An 11,467-nucleotide genomic window follows, 5' to 3' on the forward strand; every position below is an offset into this window, starting at 1 on the left:
CAATTAGGGATCTGGCTATTCCGATTTCGCTTCCCTGTAGGCTAACTCAGTCATTTCAGGTGAATACCGGTATGGATCATTCAATACGGCGATTGTTAATACGTCTCCCACTCTTTTCGAACGGTGCTGGCTCTATGTATGCAGTGGAGTCGCGACAGAAAGAACATAGCACCAAGATAGAGAAAACACTTCATAATTCTAGACAGACAGGAGTAATCTGAAGTGATAGACATTGAGTTCTGCAGCCGTCTGAATACTTTAAGAGTATCTCATTTCTGATTTAAAAAACCTAACGTTGCGAAGTTCGTATAAAACGAATTTATTTTCAAGCTCACTTTCTAATTCTCGAGGAAACGTTATCTACAACATGAGCCTTTTCAAGGTCTGGGACAACAAATACGAACCTAAACAAGAATGAGAATCGCATACTCAATTTTTTTTTGTCCGTAAAACATTTATTCCGAATGGGAACCCAGCGTTTCGTCCGGTATAAGGTAGGACGTGTAAGGCCTTCCGGTATATCTAAAGGACAGTTTCTGACGGTGCCAGTATTGCATTTTTGGTAAACGAATAAAATTACGTAACGCCGTCCACCATACCACGGGGCTAGTAGATAACGTAAGTCAGGGCCTCTTCTTAGAGAAGCAGATGAGGATAAGGAAAAATTTTCTAGTAACGTATCCGCTAATTACGGGTTCAGCCTTTAATATTTTGCGGGAAGCAATATTAGCAGAAAGTTTTCTCGTTACCTTGCATGTTGAGGTGACCTCTGCCTGGGTAAATGCTGAATATATTACGATGAGTGAACGAACCGATATTAACTTTCCTTTAGAGTACATAGGAAGAAAAGCCAACCGCCACAGTTGAGAAAAAAATGAGTTACCTAAGACTTTTTAAAAAAGACTTTTTTGCATTTACGTGGATATGTTCCCTGATAGAAGAGGAATCCTTTACGTGAGGAAGGTAATCCAGACCACAAACAACATTTCTGGATGCTCTCTCTCCTCTCATTGATTTATCAGAATTTCAAAGGAAGAGCGTTCTTGCGGAAGACTGAATTTACTTTCCACTCGAATTCAATCAAACAATTAAAACCGCAGACTGCGAGTAGAGATATCTCATTTTGCATTCCAGTACTACATTCCAGTATAGCATAAAAATATTTACAGAACTTAGTAGCTGATTTATTAGCTGTATTTTAATACCGTTTCTGCAATATGTAATAAGGACTGAAAGACCGATTCCTTAACTAAGCGTAACATTGCCTTGTGTTCGAGATGGAATATTCTCACTTAGACTTATGAAGGTAGTGTAAAGTCGCGACTGATATTTAACGATTACTGTACCAATCTCTGAAAAAGTCTGTCTTCGTATATCTCTACTGAATCATTACTATTATCTTCCATTTTAACGTATTCTCTGAGTGGGTACTTGTTGCCTTTTAGTTTTTGAGACATCCCTTCCATACTAGTACTGTTCATATAGCAATATGTTTTTCTGAGATAAAACTATTTTTGCCACTGTCGTTCTTTGTTAAACTGATTCTAAAGCCGCTTCTGCTTATTACTGAATGTTTATGACTGAAAAAATTGTTAATTTTGTTCTGCTTGTGGGCCCACCAGTGTACTTCCCGTTTCTCTTTTCCCTCATTTTTCTATTCAAAGGACACGTAGGCAAGACATATAGAAATATTATTCCTTGGTAAATAACTAAGCGTCAACCGTTTGATATCAGCGCTCAAGCGTTTCTGCTTTTGTTTCACATCTCACCAGAACTGCGAGCGGCTACCGTGACTCCCTCACTGTTTGAACAGTTTCTTTGCTGGCAACTTCAATTTTGTGGTTAATTTTTTATGCAGAAGTTTTTTCTGTTGTAAGAAAGAAGAGCATAAAATGGGATACAATCGCAGCAAGATGCAGACGGTAGATGTTTTGTGCACTGTTGCCCAGTTTTCACCTCATCATTTTATTCGGCCCGAGTAAGAGCGCATATGCCCGCAGACAAGTAATTATTTGTCATGATAATATAGCGTGCGATTATAATACGACCTCTATTTTCGAATTACGGAAACCAGAAAGTTTATTCAAAGAAATCTCTCAAACTAAACTAATTATACATTGGTTTATTATTTGTCATTACTTAGTATGTTATATAGCTTTCCCTTTTTGTCTCAGAATTAAACTACCTATCGGCATCGGAACCAGTTTTGACTGAGTTCGAAGTAGTATATGACTGGGATTGTGGATGGGGTGCCGGTGGCGAGAGAGATGTCGTGCCTGTCCAGCAGAATGGTGCTCAGAAACCAGTTGAAATTTCAGTCACGCTACTTGAGCAATTACTGGACACTAGTCTAGCTAATTATTCTCGTATCGCATCGGCCTGTAAACTTTGCAGCAGCAGATTCCTGAAAAAATTAAGTACTCTTACGAGTACTTTTCAAAAACTGTCGATAAATGGGCGAACAAATGCATTTAGAATTCTCATACGAAGGCGACAGGTTAATGCATCTGAAATGCAAACGTATTTTAATCAACTTTTTACAAAGCTGAAATTTACATGGGGGTATTGTCAGAACAGCCAACATCGTAAATGGAATTAACAAGGGTTAAAGCTCTTCACCTGAAGTGTAAATGGAATTTAAAACAATTCGCAGGGAGAAAGGCTGAGTACACACGAAATTTATGCAACTTACTTTTTAGCGACAGGTTTAGGGAAATGCTGACAGCCATGTGTTCCTTCCTTTTGCACTTCTCGGAGGGACAACATAGCTTCCGTAGCGTGCCATTCTTAGCTTACTAGATGATGCCGTTATCTACGAATTCACAGTACGACGGCTAGCACAGGGTATACGTAGATGCACATGTATGAATGTTGGGCTAACAGCTGTGATCGCTTCTAAGTGTGACGTAAAACTCCACGGATTTTTTTTTGTGTTGAGGACTCCGTCCCTCCCATTTTCACGCGCGCAAATTATTACATGAGTTTTCAGTGTTTTCGTTCTTTTTTTCGACATCGCGTTGGTAGCGACATTATTAGAAACGGAGCACTAGCTGAATTAGAAGGGACCGGGTAAATATATCGGTCGCAGGATAAATATATCGGTCGCAGTCTAGTTGAAGGAAACATTTCGACATTCATATGGGGATCAGAATAGCCAGGGGACTTCATGGATGCTCCACGAGCTTTTCTTGTCTCGAGATCTTTCTAATGATGATGGAGCCCTTCGAGAAGCAGACTTCTTGATGTTGTGATCTTGAGACATGAAGGGTTGAGACAGACGCAGGAATCATCGCTATAGTTCTCGTTGGAGTTTTGATTCTGTGTGATGGAACATTTCCGATAAGAAATATAATTTGGCGAAAGATCAAACTTCCGAACTGACTGAGACGGTATGCCGACAGGGAACATGAGTCTCCCACTTTTTATTCTAATTTACTGCGGCGTGGAAATTTCTCTTAGATGAAAGATATCTCATGAACAGTGAGCAGTACGCCGATGCCGACAAAGACTAAGGTTTCTTAATTTGCTGATAAACTGAGATATGAAAGAGGAACAAAAATTGATATTGTTATTTATATTTACATTAGACGAGAAGAGAAACTCGTCTCGTAACCACATTCTGAAATTAGTCATTTTAGATAAATAGATAGTGGAATACATGAGTTTAGTCCAGAACATTATAAGGCGTTTATTATCTGTACGAAGTTGTCTGTTCCCATTTATGAACAATCGCAGTTTATCGTAGAAATTTACTCGCCTGCTGCGTTTCTTGTTTTCTTTTAGTCACAGTTTTCATTTACTTCCTTGGAAAAATTTCTCATCAGAAATTTAACATATTACACCTAAGGCATTTCGTTTGTCTTTTAATCGACAAGAATCTTATTATAGGCGTAGAAAACTGCTAAGTGACTGCTGCATTACACAGTGCACTGAAATGTGCGTATGTTTTTATTTTTTAGAGACTACGTAAGTTAAATGAGCTACCGTAGCATCTGTATACGCGCTTTTTAGACTTTTTACCACCCAGCTAATACTCGTTCGGTTCAGTGACCGAGAAATCGGACTTCCAATCCACTACACTGGGAAATCTACAGCGGATTTAACGTGTATTAGATTTCGTGGGTATTTATACTATACTGTTTAATTAACGCTTAAGAGACAGGAATGTTATATATTAGAAGGCTAACCAACAACTTTCACGCCCTAAATGTTACCCGTATAGTTCTTTAAACTAATTAAATTATTAGTGTACCTTAAACCGTAATTATGCGCTTCTTTGTGGAAACTAGTGCACATTCGAAAGTCTTTTCCAGGCGAAAATTCGACAGTTAATAGTTCTGTGTTACAAACTTTTTCAATAAACAGTACAGTCTCTTCATTATCTAGAGTTATTACGCTTGTAAACATTATTTTCAGAAGCTCAGTGCATTTGATAGGTCATGTAGTGCTCTGAATACGGGCAAAGGAATTGTTCTGTGACACTTGAGCCATTGACGGGAAAATGTCAGTGTGCGTTCGTCGGTCGATTGGCTTTGTGCATTACGCGAACCACTGCTCCGGACTGAAGGCTTCACAGAGCCTGCTCCAACTTCTGCCTTTAAAAGAAAACTGTATAAAGGGATATAGTAGAACGCCCGAATCTCTTTCCTGATCTGCAAGAGACACTCGACGTCCAGCACAAATATCTCTGTCAAGAAAATTCTTAGATTCTAAGCGAAGCTGAAAGAAAAAAAAAACTGGGTGTTCAGGAGATGATCTGTTTGATTCCTGTTGCAGTTAAGAAATTTTTGATGTTTTTATTCCTCTATGTAACTGAACAGGGGGATAGTGAACACCGATTTTTACGAAACACATTTTCGACAAGAGAGAATTATTTATCTATAGCGGACTTGTGCAGTTTTTAAAATAGTCTCCTCCATATTTTTAAACAGTTTGCCAGCAATCTCCCCTCGTTAACAAATCTTCAAATTACTTGTTTTGCCGTTCAGTTGTTAAAGATGAAACAAGAAAAGTTATGTTGGCTTTGAACAAGGGCGCAAACAAGTTGAAAAAAAACCATTGATTTCTTTGCGAGTGAGAAAATGTAAAGTCTTTTTCGAGAAATAACCAAGTATAGTGAATTCACTTTGTTGGGGTGCCTGTTCCCCATTTCCCGAAAAACGTACGAATTCAATTTGGCTGATTAAGCGGTATGAAAAATGTTAACAATTTTTATCTATTATTACTTAATCACAAAGTATTTTCACTTTTATTGCAGTTAAAAATCGTCATCCAGTTATCTGAACTAAGCCACCAGTCGTTCTCCCGACATGGCAGCCAGCGCGAATGTTAGAGGGGCTGTGGAAAAGAATGCTTGCACACCCTAACGGACAGTAATGTTCTCGTTTTATTTCTTAGAAGGGACGGCTTTACCCAACAAACAACAAAAAATATTGCTACCATACAGCGTGCCATAAAAGGATTATATGAACAAATAACCGGACTGCCATGCAATGAATTTTTTAGTTTATAGATGCGAGTAAAAAGCAAGGAAAAAAGATTAGAACACATCCCGTCGATAACAAAGCCCTCGGAGAGGGTGCAGTAGGCTTGGCCAGGGATACGAAAAGAAATAGGGCGTGGACCAAAAGAAATTGGGCACGGTCTTTTTGGAACTATAATCAAGGCAGTCGCTTAACTGTGACGAGGAAGCGTTTTATCAGTAAAAGATTGAATTTTCTGCAGTTTTGCAACTATTTTACGTTTTACATAATAAATGTCGTCGGATTCCGAGGGGTAACTTAATCAATGCTTCTCGCTTACGGAACAGGTCGCTAAACATCTGTTTCACAGAACGCTGATCATCCTATTTATTTTTCCTTTAGAAAATAAAATAAAACTCTTGGAAAGCGGGCGTATATAGAGTGGGAAAAATAAAACTGGTCTGGAAAATGTTTGAGGTGCCTTAAGGTAGGCAACCCAACTTACGTTATCCACACCTAGGGAACTGTATTACGGCGAAACTCCATAAGCTACTGAGAAAAGCTTATGTACAGAATAAAAGGAGAATGGCGCAAGCAAACCGTTCTGTAAAGTCTTATGTGAGAAGACTCTACCATTAGTGAACTCAGTGACGAACTTGCAGATGGCGCTCAGTATTGAGAGCTCGTTCGTATGTTCGTTCGTAATCGAAGCAACTCGAAAATCAAGGGTAGAATTTCGAGTTTTAGATTTTCATTATTGAGTTATTTTTTCTGCCCTTGACTCGTAAATGAATCCCAGTTTGTTAACAATTTCGACAGTCCCAATTTCTAGTTAAACAACACCTCAACCGTGAATTCTAAACATTCTTCTTTTCGTGTGTAATGAAAAGGAGGCAGCTAAATGAATTTTCGCGAAGTTACCTAAAAGTAAAGGAGTATCTGAAGTCTATGGGCTTTGGAGTATGCATATTTTTGAACTGTGCAGATTAATACGTAAACCCGCTAACCAACCAAATTCTTATCTAAAACATAGCTAAAAATACCAAACCATCCTGTATACATGAGCCCACTGTATCCCTTAAACTTTTAAACATTTTCTCAAATGTTGATGACGTATTCTAAATGTCACTAAAGTACTTTGCTTCCCAACCGCTACAACAAAACAGACAGGCATTTGTTTTGTCAATTGCAAATTTCATGTCCTCACATACGGAAATGATCTTTATACTGAAAAAAATTACCATACGGCTGCTTGACTACTGAAAAAAATTACCATACTGCTGCTTGACAGCTCTTTGAACATATTACACGTGCTCTTGATCAGAAGGAGGCAATTACAAATCTGTAAGTGAATAACTTATATACACGCATAGCTATAGACCGACTATACGTAAAAATGACACTTATTTCAGCCGTCTACTGTGAATAGGAACCACAGAAGATGTAAATAACTAACTGTAATCGTGCTTGCTTATTAATTTTGCGCGGTTAAGTGTAAAAAGCTCTACAATGATAGTGCCTCCTCTAACCATAACCTGTTTGTTGTGTGACAGTATTTTACTCTAAATTAACAATGATCATTTTATGAGAAGACAAAAATTCATTGACAACGTCACAATTTGCAGATAATACGACAAATTAATAAAGATTGAAAAAGTTACAAGATCGATAATAAATGGAAACGTGGATGGGAAAAGACTATCCTGAGAGAAACCCGAGGAAGCAATGCAAAAACGCACTGAAGATCTCAGCTCAGAAAACTATCCCTGTGCCGGTCACGTGGGAAGTGCGACGTCTCAGTGAAATCCTTGCTCCTAAGGCCTGGCCACAGGCGTTAATAGTGCTCTTAAATACGTGACGCAGCACTTCTTAAGTCTCGTAAATTAGATTAATTGGGGCAAAAGTGGGAGGAAAGTTTCTACTTATCGTAATTCGTGTTAAAGTGTCTCGCATCGCGCAAGGTATTTTTACACGGACTCGACATCTGAAAGTCTAAAGAAACCTTTTGCATCGCTCGAAAAAAAAAAAAAAAATTGTAAATCTGCTTCCAATGAAATTTTAGCCTGTGCTAACTTACTTTTATGTCATAATGAGTAACTGGAAACTTCTGGTATGGGTCTAGTGAGCTGTACAGTCTGGTCTTCACAATGAAGGTTTTTGTGTTTTGCACTGAAAATAGAAATACCTGTTGGCACACTAATACAGACAGCATCGCGACAATAATTCCTAAAGTACTTTCTTCAGAATTATTTTTATACAAAGCATTAATGTTGTTGGCATTGCTCCTCGTACTGCAAGAATTTCTCCACATAACTAATAAAACAATTAAAAAAGCCTTTAAAGAACGAAATTAAATTTGAAGTAGGTAGGATAGACTTTATTTGACTATCTAAAATAAAAAAAATGTGTCAAGTAGAGCATCGGGAGATAGTAGTTAATCGTACGTTACATCGCTCTATTGTGAGACTGTAATATTTTGTGAGGACCATAAGAATTAAATTTCACTGGTATTGCATTTAGAGTATTTGCTATGTGATTTTCGGCAAGAGTTTCTTAGCAGTGGCTGATATTTTCTCGTATGTTAGAAGCCGCAGCGATAGTTATCTCTTTGAAAATTACAAGTGAATGTCGACATATGCCTTTCGTTAGAAACTTCCGCTGCTGCTAATACACAGATTTTGGATCTGTCTCTTTTCTCACTCAATTTTGTTTCGTACCCACGTGATAACGGTCCACGTAGCGGAACTACCAAAAGTCTACAAACCCATTTACGTTTACATTTGGATAAAACACGGGTAATTCATGACGCAATCTTCGTATTATGGAAAGATGAGAAACTGATAGACCTGAAAAACTGATAAGAATGTTACCCAGATTTTATAGAACGATATTATTAAGTCTGCTTTTTGCAGAACGGTCAGTTATGACGTAAATGCGCGATGACCAAATTGTTCAGAAATTGTCAAACAATCGTCGCTTTTCCATTTTTCGTTAGTTGGTCTGACTGGAGGAGAATGGTGCGACAGGATATAGCAGTAAATTTTGTTTCAAATAACTATTCATTGAGGATACTAAATATCGAAATTTCACAGATGTTACATTTCGAGAATTTGCTATTCGATTTCCGGGAGTAGCTTCTTAGCAGTGAGCAGCTTATTTCGTAAGATTTTTGTCTTTTTTTTCTCTGTGTTTGAAGTCGCTGCTACTATATTTTTTTACAAATTGTAGGCAACTCCAGAAATATGTTTTTCGTTAGAAACTTCACCACTGCTTGTACAAAAATTTCGAATATATCTCTTTTGTCATTCGGTTTGGCTCTTTACCTATCTCGCAAATGGACGCTCCACGAAACTATCGAGCCTCTGTAGACCGATATATTGTTGGATGAAACAGTGTTTATTCGAGACATTGCTGAATAGTAAGGCATATTTTTCACGATCTTGTTAATGACTTTTGAGTGCGTAATGTATTATCGGCTCCGTAGCTGATAATGTATTCGTTTTGGGAATAGAAGTTCCATAACTACACTTTTTGGTTTCATTTTTTGTATTTATATATCGTTCTTTGCAGTTTGTTTCGGGATCGCAGCCCATTCCTGGTTGACAGTTCGGGTGACTACAAGAACGATCGCTTGCGAATGGGCTGCTTGTTGCAAAGAATGAAATATAAATTTTGAAAAATAAAGTGTAGATGGGGAACTTCTATTTTTAAAACAAAAAATTGCAGAACGGTTCGCTGTTAATAACTTACGAATCTGGGAAAGAGGAGAAAATGATTTTTGTGAAAAACTGATGCCAACATTACGCAATTTTTACAGAACGACATTGTTAAGCCCGCGTTTTGCCTAGCGACCAGAACTAACGTACGTAGTTCTGGTTCGAGACGAGCAAACCGTTCGTTTGTCGACGGTTCGCAGAGTGGAAGAGAGACTGTGGAGAGCTACAGGGAGGGGTGCGCGGTGCGGCAACCTGTTGTACTCACGTGCGAGACTGCTGGCGGCTGCGTGTGGCAAGGCGGGCTGCGAGCGGAGTGCGGACGCGGCCTGCGCGGCCGCTCTTATAGCGCGCGGCAGCCCCTCCCGGGCCCGCGCCACCCCCACCACCACCGCACTCACCACTCGCGCCCACGCATGCACCTCCTCCGTGCTGACCACCGTTGGTCGAAGACGGGGCGGCTCGCCGGCAATTTGTAGGAGGACACTTACCCGTCGGCTCGATTGGCGCCTCGTTATTTTCTCGTCGTTACCGACAGCCCTATTCTTTAAGACGACCTAATTTCTGACTACTAATTGCCTCTCTAACAAATCGACTCTTTTTACACTTTGCAGAAAACTGACGGATCATCTCTCTGATTAAGCACTCGTTGCAATGATTCGGTGGAAAACCGCGTCGGTGATTCGCTGTTTCACGGACGGTCGTCAAACAGACGAGTATAGGACTATATAATTAAAAAAAAAAACATTCCGAAAAACACCGAAGGCTGCAGAGGAAGTGGTCTAACATAACAGTTTATTGGACGGGCATCCACAGCCAAGCTTTTGCATGTTGCATAAAAACAGCTGAAACTGTTGTAAACCCTTTATTAAAGGCACAAAGGGTTTCGTAATTTAAAGTACATCGTCAGGTGCAAATATAATAGTGATCGAGCCACTTTCACAGTCCAGTCCCAACTATTTCTTTAAATTTGGAAAATTTCGCAAAAAGCGATATCGTGGATTAAAAGGCGGCAATGAAACTGGAAGCTCAGCTGAAGCCGCGCCGGGACGGAACGCAGCGACTGCCGTCCACGCGGCCATACACACGCCAGCTGCTGCGGTTTCAGCTGAGGTTCCCCCGTAGGGCACGAGGATTAACCTGGGCACACAAACGCTGCCACTGGACACTCAGAGTACGCAAAAAAGGTCGCTTTGAATGTTCAGCCTCGGTACACGTTGGGACACGCTGATGATGGCGTACAAACACATCAAATATGACATGCGACAGTATACACTGAGGCGACAGAAGACATGAGGTACCTCGTAACATCGTGTCGGACCTCCTTTTTGCCCGGCGTAGTGCAGAACCTTCACGTGGCACGGACTCAACAAGTCGCTGGAACTTCCCTACGGAAATACTGAGCCATGCTGTCTCTATAGCCGTTCACAACTGTTGCCGCTGCACGATGTTGCGCGCGAAATTACCTCTCGACTAGCTCCCATAAATGTTCGATAGAATTCGTGTCGGATTATGGTAATGAAAACATTCGTTCGAATTGTCCGGAATGTTCTTCAAACCAATCGCGAACAATTATGGCGAATGACATGGCGCATTGTCATCAACAAAAATTCCATTGTTATTTCGGAACATGAAGTCCACGAGTGTCTGCAAATAGTCTCCAAGTAGCCGAACATAACCATTTCCATTCAATGATCGATCCAGTTGGACCAGAGTAGTCAGTCTATTTCATGTAAGCACAGCTCACACCATTATGGAGCCACACCAGTTTGCACAGTGCCTTGTTGACATCTTGGGTTCTCGCCTTCGTGGGGTCTGTGTCACACTCAAACCTCCCCATCTGCTCGGACCAACAGAAATCGGGACTAATCTTACCAGGTCACGGTTTGTCAGTCATTTAGGTTCCAACCGATATGGTCACGAGCCCAGGAGAGGCGCTGCAGACGATGTTCTGCTGTTAACAAAGTCACTTGCGTCGGTCGTCTGATGCCATAGCCTATTAACGCAAATTTCGCCGAACTGTCCTAACGAATACTTTCGTCGTACGTCCCACACTGATTTCTGCGGGTATTTCGCGCAGCGTTACTTGTCTGTTAGCACTGACAATTGTACGTAAGTGCCGCCGCTCTCGGTCGTCAAGTGAAGACTGTCGGCCACTGCTTTGTCCGTGGTGAGGGGTAATGCCTGAACATTGGTATTCTCGGTAACACTCTTGACGCTGTGGATCTCGGAATACTAAATTTCCTAACGATTTCTGAAACTGACTGCCCCACGTGTCTAGCTCCGACTACC

At 40.3% G+C, this 11,467-nt stretch overlaps 1 protein-coding gene across 1 annotated transcript in view; it reads right to left on the reverse strand.

The window, feature by feature from the left end:
• LOC126469639 (diuretic hormone class 2) overlaps positions 1–9,479 on the reverse strand; it is a 121,008-nt gene extending 111,529 nt beyond the window's left edge. Inside the window, exon 1 of the mRNA XM_050096766.1 lies at positions 9,444–9,479. The gene's annotated coding sequence lies outside the window, so the exon portion shown is untranslated. The remainder of the gene's footprint in view (positions 1–9,443) is intronic.
• Positions 9,480–11,467: the final 1,988 nt, after the last annotated feature.

The sequence above is a fragment of the Schistocerca serialis genome, chromosome 3 (assembly GCF_023864345.2).
Source record: "Schistocerca serialis cubense isolate TAMUIC-IGC-003099 chromosome 3, iqSchSeri2.2, whole genome shotgun sequence".
NCBI classification, from domain to species: Eukaryota; Metazoa; Arthropoda; class Insecta; order Orthoptera; family Acrididae; genus Schistocerca; species Schistocerca serialis.